This window comes from Nycticebus coucang, chromosome 3 (assembly GCF_027406575.1).
Source record: "Nycticebus coucang isolate mNycCou1 chromosome 3, mNycCou1.pri, whole genome shotgun sequence".
Lineage (NCBI taxonomy): Eukaryota > Metazoa > Chordata > Mammalia > Primates > Lorisidae > Nycticebus > Nycticebus coucang.
This window is the reverse complement of record NC_069782.1, coordinates 36,388,742-36,409,702: the sequence shown is the minus strand read 5'-3', so window position 1 is coordinate 36,409,702 and position 20,961 is coordinate 36,388,742. Positions and strand designations below refer to the sequence as shown.

The window sequence follows — 20,961 nt, the reverse complement described above, 5'->3', positions numbered from 1 at the left end:
AAAAAAAGAAAGAATAAAAATGTCAGTAAAGGAATCAATTATGTGTAACTTTTGAAGTTTTCTACTGTATGTCTTTCTGTTTACTTTCATTATTTTCATTTCTCAATGGTTTTTGAGTATCAGTAGTCACATTAAGATTGGTAAATTAGGTGATTAGTTGTCAAAAGTCAGAGATTTAAGCCTTGCCAGAAACTAGTGAGCAATCAGAGAGATAATTCTTTAGTAACTGGCTTATGCTCTGGGTTAATCCCATTATGGCTTTTTAAAAATTAATGTCCATTTTCATTGTTAAACCAACTTCCACATTAGGAAAAATAACTTCCTCTTCCTATTAGCTATTGCTAAGGTGAGTAGTGGTGTAATTTTTATTGTAAGTCTGGCAAATAGAGCACTCAAGAAAACAAAGTTTATGCTGTGTAATCACATAATGCTTTCCAACATCTAACATAAGTCACCTTTGAACTATCAGCTCTTTTGGAGTAATCACATAGCTGTTTCCCTATTTGAGTTTCATCTATGATTTTAGAAAATGTCCAAAGTGGTGATAATAAAGTCAAAGCAATTTCCGTGGTGTCTGATAACACCATGTTTGTAAACATTCTCTGGTAGTCCAATGTAATGAAGTAAAACACACTTACTAAGATATGATAATGATTATGATGGTAATGACAGGGAGGTCAGAATTGGTAATTGGAAGTATAGGCCAAATTGAATATTGAATTACAGACTTTAACTTGAGCAATCATTTCATCATCTGTGTTAAAAGAATATTAAATAACTGTAGATAAATAGTGGAGAGAAAATGCTCAAATAAGGCAGCACAGTGTGCAGGTAAAGAACATGAATGTAGGAAGTAAACTCTGAGGGTCGGAACTCTGGCTCTGCCACTTACTGGCTGCGTGACCCTGTGCATGTCACCTCGTCCTCTGCTGCCTCCCTTTCCTTACATGTAAAAGGAGGATAATGATAGCAAATTAAACGTCTTAATGTCTATAAAGCACTTAAAACAATATCTGGAAGGCAGTAAATATGAATTAAATGTTTCATAATCAAATAAATTCACATTTAATAAAAAGGATCTAGTATAGATAAACCTGATTCAGAGAATATCAGTCTTAGTATTATGCAAGTTCTTGACTTGAGACTTGAAGTATTATGCAAGTCCTACTCAGTTTGAATCTGCTAGCATGACTCCCTTTTATTTCCTGATTATTCTCCAAATTTGATATGAACTCTATAGATTCATAATAAAGGGATTTAAATAGTAAATTATTACTTTATAACAAAACACTTCTTGCTTAATAATTATTCCAACACTGTTTTCTAGAAATATAATCAATAAATTATGCTTCTTTGTCTATGATAAAATATCAACAATTGGCATATATATACTTCTTATCAAGTAGGACCCCTACACTACTTCATCACTTCATTTGAAATGAGGGCTTTATAAAAATTGTATTCTCTGTTTTAAATTTCACTTAGGAGAGATGAATTTAAGAAATGTATTGTACCACATGGTGACTGTAATTAAAATATGTGTTCTCAAAAATCACTAAAAGAGTAAACATGAAGTGTTCTTATCAAAAAATAACTATATGAGGTGATACGTATGGTAATTAGCTAAGTTTAGTTATTCCACAATGTAGACATACTTTAAAACTTCACATCGTATGTGATAACTATATACAACTTTATCTGATACTCCTATTTCAAATTACTTGCCAGAATTAAATACAAGTCCAAGAAGTACAATCATACTATGTTTTTTTTTCTTTTGGCTTGGGTTGGGTTTGAACCCGCCACCTCTGGTATATGGGACTAGTGCACTACTCCTTTGAGCCACAGGTGCCACCCAATCCTACTATGTTTTTTTAAAGAAGGACATAATTGGCTATTTGAGTGTACCATTAATGATAACCATACTTTGTAAAGATGTAAAATACAAATATGAGATCATATAACAATTATATCATCTTTAACATTCTCCTTCCTGCCCATAAACGTCCATTAAATTGTAGAGTTATAGACCCCTTTTTATCCCTGGGAGAGATAAGGAAATTAAATCTGAAATTCATCAGGTAGAACAGCCTTTATGTTACTAAGTTTGTGTTCAGAACCTGGCCTTTATGTTGGCCTCATGGGCACCTCATTGCAAACCAGGACTTGTAGGACTGGCCTATGACAGTTTCTCCCACGGCTTCTTCAGTTGCCTGATGTGCACCTAGGATAAGAATTAATACTTATCCAGTAATATTCAGTAATAATTATGTGTCAGTTACTGCTTAAAATATTTTGCATAAACTAACTCATGTTAACCTCACAAAACCTTGTGAAGTTGCCATTATTATTATTTTATTTATTTATTTATTTATTTTTTTGTAGAGACAGAGTCTTACTTTATCACCCTTGGTAGACTGCCATGGTGTCACAGCTCACAGCAATTTCCAACTCCTGGGCTTAGATGATTCTCTTCCCTCAGCTTCCTGAGTAGCTGGGACTACAGGCGCCAGCCACAACGCTCAGCTATTTTTTGTTGCAGTTTGGCTGGGGCCCGGTCTGAACCCACCACCCTCGGTATATTGGGCTGGCGCCCTACCCACTGAGTGACAGGTGCTGCCCTGCCAATATTATTCTAAAAACTGTGACAAAGAGCAAGTTAAGTAACTTGATCAAAATCATAGGGAATGTGGCAGATTTGGTATTTCAACTGAGGCAATTCAACTTCAGAAGCCAGTTTTAATCTCTGGAGTATACTGCATTTTTCACATTTCATCCATTGGATTTAAGCCAATTTAAGAGGCAATCAACAATATTTCAAATTTGAAGGGCTTGCACAAAAGCTTCTTTTTGGGAGTTGGAGTGGAAAGATTTGGTTAAAGGGAGTTGTATACAATTATCACCATCCTTAGCATCATAATGACAAAGTTCAACTTTGTACTCAATGTATTTTAATTTCTAATACAAGATAGTAAATCTTTTCTGAAAAAATGTAGGAAAGCATACCTATCTTACTCTCTCTCAGAATCTTTTAAGTCTCTCAGTATTGATCTTTAGCATACTATGCCCTCTTTTAACAATCTATTTTTATTATTTTAAAGACTTGGAATCTGGGGATTCCATAAACTACTGTATCTGAGATTTTGACACAGGATTTTGGCATGAAACGTGTCATGGCAAAATGTGTTCCACAGCTTCTGCTACGAGAGAAGAAGGAACATCGTGCTACATTAGCTAATGACTTGCTTCCGACCACTACCAGTGAATCAGATTTCCTCAAGAAGATCATAACCATAGATGAGTCATGAGTCTACGGCTATGATCCAGAAATGAAGGCTTAGGTTGTCCTAATGTAAATCCTCTGGTTCTCCACACATGAAGAAGATGCAGCAAAATAGCAGCAAGTTCAGGACCTTGCTACCTGTTTTTTTTTTTTTTTTTTTTTTTAGAGACAGAGTCTCACCTTGTTGCCCTCAGTAGTGTGCTATGGCATCACAGCTCACAGCAACCTCCAGCGTTGGGCTAGGGCGATTCTCTTGCCTCAGCCTCCCGAGTAGCTGGGACTACAGACACCCGCCACAATGCTCGGCTATTTTTTTTGTTGCAATTATCATTGCTGTTTTAGCTGGCCAGGGCCAGGTTTGAACCTGCCACCCTCGGTATATGGGGCTGGCACCCTACCTACTGAGCCGCAGGTGCTGCCCATACTTGTTTGTTTTGTTTTGTTTTGTTTTGATTGGGATGGTGATATCCATTATAAGCACACTCCTGTAGGCCAGGATGATTCGGGCGACTGGTGACTTGTAGCCCCATCACAACAGGGCTTTTGCCCCTGCAGCTTGCATACTGTTTTTTGGCAGTGCAGCAAATCACCCAGGTGACTCAGCACTCCTCCACAGCTTTGATTTGGGGCCCTGCAACTTATGGATTTTCCCAAAACTAAAGTTACTTTTTGAGGGAAGAAATTTCAGACCATAGATTCAGGAAAATATGATAAGGCAGCTTTCCCAAAACTAAAGTCACCTTTTCAGAGAAGAGATTTTAGACAGTAAATAAGATTTAGGAAAATATGATAAAGCAGCTGATGGTGCTTCCAGCACAGAATTTTGAAGAGTGTTTTGAACACAGGAAGAAATGTTGGGAAAACAGTGTGAAGTCCCAAGGGGCCTATTTTGAAGGGGGTGAGGTGTTAATGTACTGTGTACAGTGTTTCTTGTATTTTGTATCTTAAATAAATGCCTCCATTTTTCATAGTAAAAAATATATATATAATTATTACTGCTTAATACTTTGTTGCAGCAATCATCCGATTTCTTTTCTGAATGTATTTGTCTTCGTTCGTTCTTTGTGAGGCTTTTGTTTCTGGTCCCTATTGTAAGCGTTGTTATTGTTGTTGAAGTTTAAGCCTTTTTAATTTTGTGAAGGCAAAAAGTGGAAGCCTAATGAACACATGTATGTGTGAAAATTAAAAAAAAAAGACTTGAGGATGTACACTTTATTGCATTATAAATCAATATTAAAAGCTATAAAAGTGTGTGTGTTAAATGACTAAAGCAGTCAAGTATCAATAATGTGAAACATCTGTTTGAGAGAATGTGGTTCATGAGCTTCTAACAGCAGCCAGCTATTCTTTGCTGTCTTTTCTGACTCCCTCTCTCTTTTTTTTTCTTAACTTGTAGACTACACTATTTTTTTTTTCAATTTAGACCCAGATAAAGGTATATCATGGCAGAATAATTAAGATTTTTTTTAATTCTTTATCATTGTTCTTACAAATAACCCTATTTTATGAAAGAGTGTATTGTTTTCAAATGCTCCAAATATGTTCTATACTAAAAAGTTTTAAGAAACATTGTCATGTCCCCATTTCCTTATTTTTATGAAGTGTTTATGTGAAAAGTATTCTTTTATAGTTACCTAGTCTAATACTCTGACTTTTTCAAATAGACTAGGTTCTGAATAGACTAAATTATTTCCCCAAATCTTTCATCCTGGTTTATGACACAAATGAAAGATTTGACTGAAGGATTTTTTTTAATATCTACACTTGGTCTAACTTTCAATTCTACCATATGTGAGAAGAAATTGTGAATACTTTTTCCAAGATGGAATACCTAAATGCTAATTTTCTCCAAGAGTTAAAGTAAAAGCATGTTTTAGAATAAGATGAAAACACCTTGGCTTAGCAGATGTTTTCCCAATACCTGTTCCAGCTCAGAAAAATAAATCTCAAAGCATCTCAAATCAGGTACTACTGTGTTGTAATAAACACTTTCCTTATGCTCCATGGACAGTAACTTTTAAATAATATTTTATATGATATATACAGCCAGAAAGAAAATAATTAAAGTTAATAAACAAAATAAACATGTTATTTTATATGTTTGAGACATTGCTTTCTTTTAATTTAAAAAGATTCCTTTTTTCATGAAAAAAAGAATAATGTATAACTTATTAATTAAAGGAGTTTTGTAAGATCATCTTTTTAACGTGTGTCCTAGCTTTAAAGAATTTAAACTACGATTAAAGACATATCCAAATAGATAAAGTTCCATAATAACATATGATCTTCCTGCATTCAGACATTCTGGAAAATAATTAAACAAAGGTCATAATGATAGTCTACTTCACTTTTAAGTTTGTACAGTATATATATTATATGGAAATAACATCAAAATATCATGAAAAGGCTGTTGCTTATGCTTGTAATTTTAGTCCTTTCAAAGGCTGAAGTGGAAAGATAGCTGGAGGCCAGGGTAAGAGATCAACTGGGGAAACACAGTGAGACCCTGTTTCTAAATTTTTTTTTTTTAAACGTCTAAGCATGGTGGCATATGCCTGTAGTCTCAGTTTCTTGAGAAGTGGAGGTAGAAGCAGTGAACTATGATGGATGATACCACTGTACTCTAGCCCAGGCAACAGAGTGAGACTCTGTTCCCAAATTATAACAAATCGAGAGCATATTCACAACAAATCAGAAATAACTATGAAAATTCCTATCGGTACATAGGATTAGTAGATTATAAAGGGATTACTTTAGTGTAACATTCAAAATTAGATGTTACTGGGCAGCGCCTGTGGCTCAAGGAGTAGGGCGCTGGTCCCATATGCCGGAGGTGGTGGGTTCAAACCCAGCCCCGGCCAAAAAAAATAAAAATAAAAATAAAAAGAAATATCAAAATTAGATGTTACTGCATCACAACATTCAAAAACAACCTCCAGGAGTATTTTTAGAAGTATATAATGTTTATAATCGGGCTGAAAACAATGTTTCTCTGGATAAAAATTTTAAAATAGAATCGGAGTGTATTATAACTCTTTTACTAGAAGATGCTGTATTATAACTCTCTTACTAGAAGATGCTAATAAAAATACTTGTACATGACCAGACAGTTAACATAGATGGCAAAAACATTAGGAAGCACATGCAGTTTTGTACAGTGTCATTAGAAATACAACATGATCTATACAAGAGTTATGACAATTTTGGCTAGTAAAGATATAATTTTGTTTTAACTATTTAGTAATTTTTCAGTGATTTGATTAATCTAAATTATAAATTACTTGGAAATAAAAAAGCTTAACTGTAAGCTGAATAATTAGACAGTGATGCTGTTATATAGAAATAGACACAGTAAAAGGGAAATAACCTGTTTTCTATCTTGTATCCACTAAACAGAATAATATCTAAAATATACATAAAGTATCATATTTCATAAAGTCAGTTTAATTTGCTTTACCACAGAAGTTAAATAAACATGCAAAGTTAAGCCAGATTTCTTTCATTCTTAGGGTCTAAAAAATCATTATATACCACATTTTTTAAAGTTGATACAGTTTAGTGACTAAAAGGACTATATAATGCTTGATTATCACATAAGCATTTGAAGTGGTTGGCTTTTTCCTTAAGGGGAAAAACTTTTGCAGGACAGACATTCTTTTGAATTCATTGTGAGAAAAGAGTGCAAAATTTAGGTGGATTTATCTGGGAAATAACAACAAAATGAAAAGAGCTCTAGCTGGAGCAGCCTATGAATCTTCAGGGGGGTTTTGAAGTGTGCGCTTGGAGAACTTGAAACTTATGAATTAAAAATATAAAAGCTGAAAGACTGAACTATGTGGTGCCCATCTGGAGAGAAGCTTAGACAATCCCAATGATAGCTTAACAGAGCTCAGAATGCTGTTAGTGCAGTCTCATTCCGAGAGAAATATTCAGACAGTTCACACTTCACAGGGTAGGGGACACTTCATATGAGATGTGTCATTCTTAGTTTGGAGAACAAACAGGACTCCATAAATGAATCAGGAATGGAAGAAAAAGTGTCCAATGTACTCAGCCCTACTATGAAGCTAAATTATAGCTTTCACATGAAGACTATAACCCAACTATAGCGCAAGACTATAGGGAAAGGGCCAAGGAAGGGGAAGGGAGGGGGGAGGTTTTGGTGAAGGGAGGGTAATGGGTGGGGCCACATCTATGGTGCATCTTAGAATGGGTACAGGTGATTGCACTAATGTACACAGCTATGATTTAACAATAAAAAAGGAGAAAAAAATAATAATTTCATAAATGAATCAAAAGAGAACTTGAAGACAAATGACAAGGGGATTATTCATGCCATTTCTTTGTGTTTTTCCTTTGTATTGTGACAAGGTTAGAGGCATCTCATTGATCATTACACTACTGATATGTACAAACCACGTTCATCTCTTTATCACAGAAATGTTGAGGATTTAGAAAATTTCATGTCAAAAGCCTAACTAGTATGTTTATCTTTATATACTAAGTCCCAATCCAGTCTTTGTTCTTTTTTAGTTGTTCTAGAATCTCTGTGAACAGATTAATGGTTTTATCTTCCCTAATTATACTGGCAGGTAGGCTGAGCTTTAGCTGATGAAGAGAACATTCAGTATATTCCATGCAGAAAGTCATTCACGGCTTCACATTCAACGATAGAGTTGAAACCAAGCCATTTAATTCATGAGATTGAGTAAGACAATTGGGAATAAATTGTTCTTCACTTTAATAGAAGGATGGTGTCCTAGAACAGGCTTCTGCAGTCTAATTTCCAGGTTATTTCCACTTAAAACAATCTTCTGACTCACTTTTTTTTTCTGTCACTTTATTTTCTACCTGGTATCAACATGGTAATAGAACCCTGATTTTCCTTAATGTGTTATATTGTTTAGAAATGCCTACTCCAAACTTGCATAATATGCAATGGAACTGCCAATAAAAGTTATCACTTACCTAGTTGTGGGGTGGTCAGATTATCTCTTCTGAGAATATGGACTTTGAGCCAAAGAAAAATTCAAAATTAGTCATTTTATTTCAATGAGCTTATCCTGGGATTCCTGCTACCATGATCTCAAGTCATTATACTTTCTGCCTCTCCCAAGGCCTAGTCTTTTTATTTTGTGACCTAGTCTATTTCCTTTAATTTGTTTCCCTTTTGCTTCCTTCAGCCAGACTTGATTAACTTCACTTTCAACTGAATAAATTGAACTGATTTTCGTTCATTACATTCATTTATTCCTGCCCATTTACTATTTACTCTTCCATTCACTTACTCACCTACCAAATATACACTAAGCAAGAGATGACTGAGATGCAATTGTGAAAATACATTGTAGTATAAATTCATAAATCATAAATTCCTTTCTTAAGAAAATACATTGTAGTATAAATTCATAAATCATAAATTCCTTTCTTAAGAAACTTTGACACGGGATATAACAAACCAGCAGTTGGCATGTACTTCATAAAGAGCTAGTAAATATTTTAGGCATTGTGGGCCTTGTGATTTCTCTAGCAACTACTCTGCCCTTATAGTGCAAAGACAGCCGTAGACATAGAATGTGTAAAGGAAAGAGAGTGGGTGACTTATAGTAGCACTTTATGTAAAAGACATTGAAATATGCACTTTTAAGTGCCTCGAAATATTCTTCTTTTAATAGTTTTGAAGTATTTAAAAAGTAAAAAGCATTCTTATATCATGAGCCATAAAGAAACAAGCAATAGACCAGACCTTGCTGATCTTGCAAGGAATATAATTGAGCAATACCATTTGAGTAAGGAGAATCCCTTAGCAGTAAACATAAGGTAACATGAGACTTTAGTCATGTGAGCCTAACTCAATATTTGAGTGTAGAGGAGTTGGAACAGTGTTTCTGGGGGAATTGCATTAAGCTGTACTTCAGAGAACAGCAGAAATTAAGCTAAAAAAAAAAAAAAGAGTGAAGAATAAAGTGTTCACTGCAGATGGAACAGTGGCCATGAACACACACAAAAAATGCAGAGAATTGCAACTTAAAATGGGTAAGCATGGGGATAGTGCAAGAGAGGTGATCAGAACACAGGCTAGGAAGTAAAGCTAAGGGCCCTGGTGCTCTGTTAACCGTGCTTAGGGCACCAACAATGAAACTCAATTATAGAGTGAGAGGTGGAGATGGGAGTAGTGGAGTCTGCCTTTGAAAGAACGCTATTAAAGATTAGTCATATGAGAAAAAATGAAAATTGTTGTATTTTCTGATGTTAATTGTAATTTTGTATGGTATTTATTTCAAATTGTTTGTGGGAAAGAACATAAAACAGTTTTAAGTGCTCCTAAAATTTTAATTTAGATCAGGTTAAGTGTCTTGGATTTCCATTTAAGAGCAGTAAGGGGTCATTGAAAGCCTTTAAGCAGGGAAAATACATGATCTGATCTTCCTTTTTGAAAAACTACTCTGGTTTGTCAGTTTGAAGCGTTAGGGCTTTTCTAGTCTTCCCTGGGGTACCTCTCATTGGCTGGGTCATTTCTGTCTTGTGCCTTGATTGGTTCTCTCTCTTCTGACATCAGTTTTGCACACACACACCCCCCACGTTGCCTAGCAACTCCAGTCTCCCTCGCTAGGGAGGGACCAGGACGCATCTTCTTACCCCCTTCCCTTGTATGTGCCGCTTACGGCCAGCCACAGGGTTCTTGGATGGGCCACAACTTGCCTTGTGGTTGTTAGTGGACTTTGGGAGCCCCTTCTAACTTATCTTTTCTCTCCTAGACAATCTTGCTCCCTTAACTTCTCTCTTTCTTCCCCTAAATCCCTGTTTTTCCCCATGGATCCCCTCCATGGGGAGGAGGATCTGTTATTATGATTATTACCTTGTCAGTCAAAAACTGAAGCTTATTTACTGAAGTTAACTGAAGTTACTGAAGTTAAAAAACTGAAGTTTATTTTACATGCCCAAATTATTGAAGTTGGTAGTAAATCGCCAAGATGTGATTCAGTCATATCAGATTTGTTAGGCAACACAAGCAATTCCCTTAATTACTATGCTGAACCAAATAAGTATATGTGAGATGGTTTCCTTCCAGGTTCAAAGAAAAAAAATAGGGGAGAATAGTAGAATAAGATCTATCTTCTTACTTGTGGAAGACATTTCGCTGCCTGTCTTTTCCACAGTGATGCAGTTTGTCAAGTCTTTAAAGCAACCCTAGTAATTGAGCAATCAGTGAACTGACTGTAAATGTAATTCCTATAAATCTACCTGAAGATGGTCAATTTAATCTAGGAAATGTTAGGGCACTCATGGATACTTTCATATATTGTCCATAAATTGCCAAAAATTATCTAGTGTACCTAATAGATTTCCCTAACCGACCATAACTGAGAATTTGAACATTTGAAGCACACCTAATTCAAGGTCCATAATTAACAAGTAAGCATAGTAAGTACTTGTGAAATGATGATGATGGAGTGTCCAGAGGATTCTGTTTTCCTGGTAGGGCAGATCAGCTTAGATCAAAACTTTCCTACTGGCACAAGAAAAATGATCTCAATGTAGGTAAGAGGCAAATGACCGTCTTGTTTTGACATTAAAATTCAAACAGAATATGTTAGATGCTAAGTGTTACATTAATGTGTAAATTATCCAGAATACACTCATCTCCTCTTTCTGTTCACTAACATAATTTATAATGGAGTAATAGCCATCTTTTATCAGGGATATGATGTACATAAATGGTCCCCATCCTCTTCTCTCTGTAGATACTTTAGAGAGATCCATTCCATTAGGTAATAGGAAGCTTTTTTCCCATAGGTTTCATAGAGTAAATGGCGTATCTAAGTGAAAAACTGCACACCTTAATTTGGACTAATGCATAAGGGAGCTGTTGAAACTAAAAACAACTGTAGGGCTCCCTCTCCCTCAGGAAAATATAGCAACATGACAAATTACGGGAGATGTATTAGGAACTCTCAATTTTGACATTATTAATATTTGGGGCCCCCAAATTACTTGTTGTGTAAAGCTATCTTATACACTGTAAGAAGTTGAAAACAGCCCTGGCCTCCACTCACTAGATTGGAGTGGCACCCTCTTCAGTTGTGATGCCCCAAAATGTTTCCAGACATTGCTAAATGTTCCCTGGGAAGCAAAATTAACCCTACTGAGAACTACTGTTTCATAAAAAATGTCCCAAATCATAATAGTATCCATATTTTATTTACTTACATGTTTTCGCTTCAGTTATTAATTGGAGTAATTTACTCAGATGATGAGATGTATAGAATACTTACGCAACATATTCTATAGGTAAATACATGGATTTATTTAGTAAATGCATAATACAACAAATATATCGACAGGCTGCATTTGATTTAACACTTTTGATATTTCTTCATTTTTACATAAAATTTATCCTTCAAGTGGGATATGTGTAGAAGAAATTAGAAGTAATAAAAAAGGAACAGGAAAAGAGTTTAAAAGAATTGCTATGCAAAGAAAAAGGGAAAATGAAAGTTGGTGAAAAACAATTCTTAAATGCCCTTCGTCTAAGAAACAATTTTATCAGAGTTCTTTCTGAGAAAATTTAAGTAATATATGACTGAATAGACAATTTTTTGTGTAACACAGATAGATTTTTCCACTGTAATCAGACAGGAAAATTACACAGAATTTTTGGAGTAATTGGCAGTGACATTTTACTAAAATAAGAGAAATTAGCTAACACGAGAGGCAATTTTAATTCATTAATATTAAAAACCCCTCTGTAAAAACTACTTACCACTAAAAGAAACTTTCCGATTCTGGATAAATTATTTACTGGGGTGAAAGAGAAACAGAAGTAGAATGAGATAATCACATTTTTCAGCAGACTGAAATTAAAGCTGATCTCCCAAATTTTAATTCCTCAAATAAAAATCTCTGCATTTCCTAGAAATAAAATGTGGTAGATACAGGAAGTAACTGTTTTGAGTTAGTTATTGAAATCATATTAATTATAAACATGCTTTTACCTGTGCCTAAAAGTTTCCCAGATAGTTTTGGAGCAACTAAAAAGAGATTTTCTCTGAACATGCTTTAATCTCCATTATTAAAGGCCACTGGCCCAGGTAGCTCTGCAGGCAGCAAGGTACTGCAGTTTAGAATTGGAAATTGACATTCCCTTGGGCAGGGAATGAGAAGCCTGCAAAACTGATTGCTTCTCCGGCACTTCGATGCGTTTAAATTTTTTTCTACATTATTTTATTTCCCTATTCAATATTGAACATCTATATATGAAGAGGCAGTTAAAATTATTAAATAATAGCCCACTTTTTATTATGATATGCTCACATTATAATTATGGCATACAGAACACTTTTACATGCAGTCTTATATAATTTCTCACAAGTTACCTTGCAAGACTAACAGGAAAAAAGTTATTGCGATTATGCAGGTGCAAAATGTTAGGCTTAGCTACATTATGTCTCTACACACAGTTGTTACTTTGAGGAGTTTGGGCCTAGAATTTAAGGCAATTAAATGATGCCTATAAAGTACATTAAAAGTTATAGAAAAAGTTATACAAATGTTAGCATAACTTTACTTCGGCTTCAGCAAGTTAAGTTGTTGAAGCCAACAAAGCCTTTTTCAGAGATGTTCCACTATTATACGCATGCCGTGTTGAATCCCCCCTCTCTGTGCCTTTTAGCCGGCTTTCGCTTTTATATAAAATATCTTCCCCTTCCTCCATGCTGCTATTTTCTGTATTTGCTCTCCCAGGTACATACATATTGTAAAATCTGTAGGAAATTTTTTTTAAGTAATAGCTTAGTGATTTCTTTTTATTCACTCACCAGAGCTTTTAGGATAGGCACATTGGACACTGTGCTATTTGATGTCACTGTAAGTGTGTTTTTCTTATCTCCTGAATTGCACTGTAATTTGATTTAGAAAGGAATATATATGTTCATAGTCCTTCTATTTTCCCAAGGAGTGAATTGATGATAATGTATATATTCTTAGATAATTAATTTTATACTGGTACTAAATTGTTTCTTAATGATATTTTAATGGTAAAATACCACATTCACTGTATAATTATTAACATAAACTACAGTAAACCTGTTAGGCTGTCAAACCTTTTGGTAACAGCTTTTACACACACACACACACACACACACACAGGCACACTAAACGACCATGCCCAAACCCTTGTTCTCAGGAATTTGTTTTTTTGCTGGTTGGCTGACAATCTTTATTCTTAATTAATAGTTACCTTTCAACAGAAATATTATGCCTTCAGCATGTTTATAAGCCATGTGTCTTCTTATGACAATTTAAAGATTAAGATAATGTGAAGTATCTTAGATATTAAAGAAGGCAGAAGCAGAAATTATTAGTATTATAATTTGTAGGGCAAGTTTTTGCTTAACACTGTTACTATTTTAACTTTTATGTTTAGAACAATTTTTTTAGATTAAACTAGAAAGCTTGAATGTATATATCTATGTTTACCTTAGTGTCTGATGAATAGGAAAAGTCACCAAGTAGTAATATTTGGGTTCCTGCCCTGTCAATGGACTCTGACTAGTTTCTGGAAAAAAAAAATGATACTTTTTCTAAATTTTAAAGCACAAGATCATACATGCTCATAATGAATGCCCATCTGATGTCTAACTACCTAGTTAATTACATATTTTATGTGGCTTGGCATTTTATTCAAGAAGATTGCCTGTCATTTTCTAGAAATGATCATCATTATTAATGCTAAGAAAATTATATATTCTTATTTATGGAACTATCGCAGGGAATATACTACTATGTATAGGAAGGAATAAATGAAAATAATCTTAGTTTTTCTTTATATTATGATAATCTTTCATAATAAAGTTACATGCACAAGATATTTAAAGGATCATGAATACATAAATGATTCCTTTTAAAAAAATTCTGTTGCTTCCTCTCTTGGTCTCTAAAATACATTATGTATTAAAGATAGGTTGTTCTATTAATGAAAGGTGAAAATACACATTTCAAATTTTGCTTTAACTGTTATTTTTCTTTTTGGATTATTATAGCAACATAATTTCCTGGTAGGACATAAAAAGGACACTTAAATTGGAGCTTTGGAGGTCAATGTTATTTAGCCACGTCAGGGTCAGAGAAAAGTGTTTCAGGCACAGAGAACAACGTGGCTGGAGATTTGAGATGAGATGGAGCAACTGGAGAGATGGAGCATCAGGGAGACGCGAAGACATCCGATGTTGCTGGATACTGGGGGGGGAGGCAGGAAATGATGCCAGGGAGTAATGATGAGATATCTAGTATTAATCATTCTGGATTTCATCAGTCACTTGCTGTCAAAGATAATGGTAATGTTTCTACATTGTGGAATATAGATTGGAATAAGGCAATTAGTGGGATAGATTGACAAGGTAAGTGGTTACTGTAGTGAAAAATATTAAGGAAAATGATTGGGTGTTTCTTTATATTCTATGTGGCCTTGGAAAGCATGAAGATTTAATGACAAAGTCCAATTTTTCTTGAATGGCAGAGGAGACAATAGTGTAGATTGCCTTGTCATTTGCCATGATAGACTACACGGGACCAAACCTTCCTATTAGTGTGTCAAGGGAATAGTATTGCTTTTGAATTTCTTTTGTTTAAATTACCTCTAATAAGACGAATTATCAATGTTCAGAAAGCAATAGGTACCAGTTTCCAGTGAAAGGAACCAGGGCTTCTTGGAGAAATGGTATATCCTATTCCTAATGCAGAGAAAATAAACTAACATCATGTATTTAATGCCAGAAAGTAAAGAAAAGATTAACGCAAATGAAAAAGGATGGGGTTATGTCACAGTGACACAAAAGTCGATTTGAAGGAGTTCTCATTGATAAATCTAAGATCATTTTAGCAACAACAAGCAAAGTGGTTTTGACTATAACTTGAAGTACAAAATAAATGTACACGGATGCATCTTTATATAAATTATTGATTGAATGAATACGTGAGTGATAAAGTAAAAAGTCTTCCTTACAGAAGGATGCCAAATAGTGTTTACAAATACTCCCTTCTCTAATGGAGAGCCTAGAAATATTTCTATATAAATATAGTCAGTTTGTTATTGAAAAAATGGCAGAGACAATGCAATGTCTTTACAAAGGTAAGTCTTTTCAACAAATGATGCTAAAACAAATGGACATCTACATCCAAAAAAGAAAACATCAAAAAAAAAATGCACCCACAGACCTTACACCCTTCACAAAATTACTCAAAATGGGTCATAGACCTAAATTTAAAATGAAAGAATCCCCACTAACAAACCCAAATTCCTGAAAGGAAACTTCGAAAAGTGAGGTCGAAGTAACATTTTATCCCTGTCTGGCAATGTAGAGGCAACATTTGTCAAACACCCAAATGACTAGATCTCCTTTAGAATATATAAATAGTTATGAGTAAAATGAATCACATTTAGGTCTTACCTGACTTTAATCTAAAATTAAATATACACAATAAAATTACTAGTGGTTAATTTCGAAACATTTAAATTATTTTACTTTAGAATGAAGGGTCACATGATGGAATGGTTCAAAAAGATATAAGAGAAAGAACAAATAAACATGAAAACCGTACTTTTAACCTTGGTTGTAAAAGTAACAAATGCATAAACATTTCATATTTTATCTTTTATTTAAGACCTAATATTAAACTAAGTTTGTTTGCTAATTTTTTTTATTTCTCCAACTAATTATGTCTTTTCTGCCCTGATAAATTATTCTCAATTAATACAAATTCCATAAAATTTTTATCAGTATTTATAGTTTTATTCTCTCAGACTTCACCAGCTCACTGACTATTCACAGACAAGTACAATGTCATATCTCATCTTGAATTCATGCCATGTGACCAAGGGCAGAACAGGGGGCAAATGGAAACAGTCATGTCTTTAAAATGGGCAAGTACCTACAAGTTGTGATGTTTGCAAACGCTAGGATAGATCTGATTTGAAGACAGGCTGGATTCTGTAATTTAACAACTATTATTTGAACGCAATAAATTTTTCACATTAGGGTTTCCGAGTGTGTGTATGAATTTGGTTATATTTGTATAAGCAACTGAAAGTAAATGTTTAAACATTCTCAGTGTGAGTTCTATATAAGAACTGCAGGGAATGATATTTTTATAATGACAGTTGTTTTAGCCCATTTTATGGCCATTGTATTAGTTTTCTGTCACTGTGTAAAAATTACTTCATATAGAGGCTTAAAACAATATATATCATTATCTTACAGGTTGTTTGAGTCGGGCAGAGCCTAAGTGAGTCCCCTTTATTCTCTCACAAAACTGAAATAAAGGCTTTTGGCCAGGTTGCATTCTCTTTAGAGTATGGTATCCTCTTCCAGATTCATTCCAGTTTGCAGAATTCAGTTCCCTATCTTTGCAGGATCCTCTTAAAACAAGATCCAGACATTCAAGAAGAGACTCAAAGAAGCAGAATTTTTCACCTGCGTCTCCACTTCCTACAGGCTGGCCTCTGCATAGGTAGTTCAAAGCCTCTTCCAGGACAGCAGGTGTGAATATCTCCTGCTTTGACTCTTTTGATTGCATGGATCCTGTTTTAAGAGGCTTACCTGGTTATGGCAGGTGCACCCAGGAAGATCTTCCTTTTAATAAGAAATTTTGATTATATCTTCACAATTATTTTACATTTTCCATATTTCATTGGTTAACAACAAGGTAAAATCTGTATCCACACACAAGGAGAGGAGATTACCAAGCTTATGGACACCAGTGGTGGGAATTGTGAGGCACATACTAGAGTTCTAAGGCTACGACTGTCCTGTCAAACCACTTTCCTCACTCTGCAGCTCTGCTGGGTATGGCAGGGCAAAAAAGAAAAAAAAAAAAAGCAAATAGTAGTTTCTCTGAAAACGAAATATAATCTCCAAATCCACATTTGTCCTCACTTTAATTTCCATTCTCATCATACAGTTCATGTAGGTTAAAAACGTTTATTAAATTCAACTGTTTCATTGGTTAGTTCACAGTTGTACTACTCTATAGTAATAATTGAGTAAGTGCCCAGGTTCATGTTACATAATCTCAGTGTTATTTGCCATTTTCTTCATATGACAAGCTGATAAATGCAAGGGGAAACATGCTTTATTTGAATATCAAATAATTTTTATTAACCTTTTAGTTTAGAAAATATTAACCCAGATTCCTTAATACCAGTTTTCATCTCAGGTAGATACGGTCTTGTAAAGCAAAATAATTAACCTGTTAAACATAAGGGTTTTGGGATACTGTGAACTTTTTTTTTTCCTTTCTAAAAGTACAGGCACAAATCATCTTCAATTTCAAATACACAGAGCAGAAAAAACAGCTACTCCCAAAAAACTGCCCCCCCCCCGAGGCAATGGGAAGATTTTGCACTCCAACATAAATCCTTAAGATTCAGAGGATTTTCTTGCAGACATTTACAACACTCCACCCTTGAATGAATAGTTTGAGAACAGGCACTAACCACACTTGTTTTGTTTTATTTTGTTTTTTATGTGTAGACAAATAATTCCTTGTAGGTGTTACAATTCCTCTGAAAGCCCCTAGAAATCATATGACAATTCAAGTAGCATAGAAAATATGTAAGATGCTAAATCATGAATAAGGCTCACTGCTACTTGTGTGAATTCTTACGATTTACTACACCTCCTTTTCTGTGCTATAGTTTATCTAACTAAACGTGGCCTATATCTAAGGTTTATTTTTAACTCAATAAAGTACTGATTAATTTTTTTTCTTCCCTGCTTTGACTATCAGAGTAAAAGATAATAAAAATAAAAAAAATCTTTACATGGAACATATTTCAGATTGTTTTCCCCTTATGTAAGAATTCCAGGCCAACCTTCAATTTCTATAAATGCTTTTCCTCAGCTGAGTAATTATTAGTAAAACTTACCTGTTCTTGAGTGTTTCTTTTTTTTTCCTTTATCAAATCATAACTGTGTACATTAATGCATTTACAAGGTACAATGTGCTGATTTGATATACAATGTGGAATGCTGACATTGAACTGATTAACATGACCGTCTCTTTGCTTGCTTATTTGTTGTGGTAAGACATTTATACCCTATTCTTAATAGTTTTGAAATATACCATGGTATTACGCACATTAGTGAGGTCCTACCATATACCTTTTCTCGTCCTGGCCTCCCCCCTCTCCTCCCCTCTCCCTCGTCTTCCCTTCTTCTTTCTGGACTACAGTTATGTTTTACCATTCATATGACTGTGTAGATGATTATATTCTCATTTCATAGTAGTATTCAGTACATTGGATACTTTTTCTTCCGTTCTTAAGATACTTTACTAAGAAGATTATGTCCAGCTCCATCCATGTGAATATAAAAGAGGTAAAGTCTCCATCTGTTTTTATGACTGTATAATATTCTATGGTATACATATACCACAATTTGTTAACCCATTCATGGGTCAATGGGCCCTTGGGCTGCTTCCATGACTTGGCAATTAGGAACCATGACTATAAGGATTTGGAGACGAGAAGGGCTGGAGAGTGTGGTACTTGACCCTGTATACTGGGAATTGAACTGAGAATGGAAACTGAAAGAGGAAACCAAGAAAAGGCAATGGAAGAAGAAAGCACTGAAAAGAAAAAAGGAAGTAGAAAAAAAGAAAAGATCTCAAGTTAAACAGGTGCTTGCAGATATTGCAAAGCAAGTAGACTTTTGGTTTGGGGATGCAAATCTTCACAAGGACCAATTTCTTTGAGAGCAGATAGAAAAATCTAGAGATGGATATGTGGATATATTACTTCTGGTGTCCTTCAACAAAATGAAAAAATTAACTACTGATGGGAAGTTAATAGCCAGAGCTTTGAAAAGTTCAGCTGTTGTAGAGCTGGATTTAGAAGGCACCAGAATCAGAAGGAAAAAGCCCCTGGGTGAAAGACCAGAGGTTGAGGATGAGTGGACAGCGTATGTGGAGTTACTTCCTAAAAATGTTAATCACAGCTGGATTGAAAGAGTATTTGGGAAATGTGGCAATGTTGTTTACATAAGTATACCACATTACAAGTCTACTGGAGATCCGAAGGGATTTGCCTTTGTGGAATTTGAAACAAAAGAACAAGCAGCAAAAGCTATTGAGTTTCTTAAAAACCCACCAGAAGAAGCACGGAGAAAATCTGGCATATTTCCTAAGACAGTAAAAAATAATCTCATTCCTTCCTTAAGAGCAGCTGAAGAAAAGAAAAAAGAAGAAAATAGGCCAAATGAAGAAAAAGGACAATGTCCAGGTAGGAGAGTTCAATATTGACTCAAGCAATGTGAGCGTCTGTAAAATGAAAAGATTGAGAACCACGTCTGAGAGCTCTGAAGCAGAAACTACTGAGCCTCCAAAGCAACCCTCCAAGAAAAAGAAAAAAAGAGAAAGAGTCGAAGTATTTAGCACACCTGAGGTCAGCTCTTCCTGAGGGAAGAGGAAGAGAAGCAGCTCTGAAGATGCAGAAGCCCTAACTCCCAGATCAAAAGTAAACCAAATGGCTCAGAAAGACACGGTTCAAAAAGAAGCTTCAAAAGTTTCTAAAGAAAACAGAGATTTAGAAGTCTCTGTTGAAGAGAAAAAGGATACTACAGACATAAAAGATAGCTCTCTCTTAAAAGCAAAAAGGAAACATAAGAAAAAACATAACGAGTGACATAACATGGGAGAAGTTATACCATTGAGAGTATTGTCAAAGAGTGAATGGATGGATTTGAAAAAAGAGTATTTAGCCCTACAAAAAGCTAGCATGGCTTCTTTGAAAAAAACAATATCCCAAATAAAATCGGAGTCAAAAACGGAAACCGGTGGTGGGGTACCTCCTAATTCTGAAACAAAAGATGAAAAAAACAACAGTAAAGAGTACCCCCCCCCCGCCCTCCAGGAGAAAGTTAATACAAATACAATGGAACCGCAATTTGTGAGTGGAGTGACTGTGAAGATCGTTAGCACTGAGCCTCTACCTGGCAGGAAACAAGTCCGGGCTACTTTGGCGGCCATCTCCGAAGTTGTTTATGTTGATTTGCTAGAAGGAGATACAGAATGCCATGCTCGATTTAAAACTCCTGAGGATGCTCAAGCAATAATAAGTGCACATACGGAAATTAAAAGAAAACACTGCTGGAAAATTGAGATCCTTTCTGGTGATCACGAACAAAGGTACTGGCAGAAGATTTTGGTTGTAGACAGGCCAAGCTTAGTCAGCCTCAGGAAAAGAAAAGAGGCGCTGAAAAGTTAATCACCAAAGCAGAAAAGATTCGACTGGCAAAGACTCAACAAGCAAGTAAACACATAAGATTTTCTGAATATGATTAAAAAAATTTTCAGTTCACCTCTCAATGTTTCACTGAATACTTGAGCTATTCATTTGTACTGTGATAGTACTGCATAATGAATGTTTTTTAAAAAACCTACATTTAATTAAAAGAAATACCTTTGTAACAAAAACACTGTATCCCCTAAAGCTGTTGAAATAAATAAAAATTAATAATAATAAAAAAAGGAATTGTGCTGCAATAAACATTCTGGTGCAAATGTCTCTGTTGTAAAATGACTTTTGATCATCTGAGTATATACTCAATAGAGAAATTGCAGGATCAAATGGTAGGTCTACTTTTAGTTCCTTAGTATTCTCCAAACTTCTTTCAAAAAGG

At 34.8% G+C, this 20,961-nt stretch overlaps 1 pseudogene across 1 annotated transcript; it reads left to right on the top strand.

Moving 5' to 3' along the window:
* The first annotated feature begins 18,861 nt into the window (after nucleotides 1-18,861).
* Nucleotides 18,862-20,623, top strand: LOC128581522 (la-related protein 7-like; annotated as a pseudogene). Its single transcript, XR_008378864.1, has one exon. The product of XR_008378864.1 is annotated as a la-related protein 7-like (transcript).
* Nucleotides 20,624-20,961: the final 338 nt, after the last annotated feature.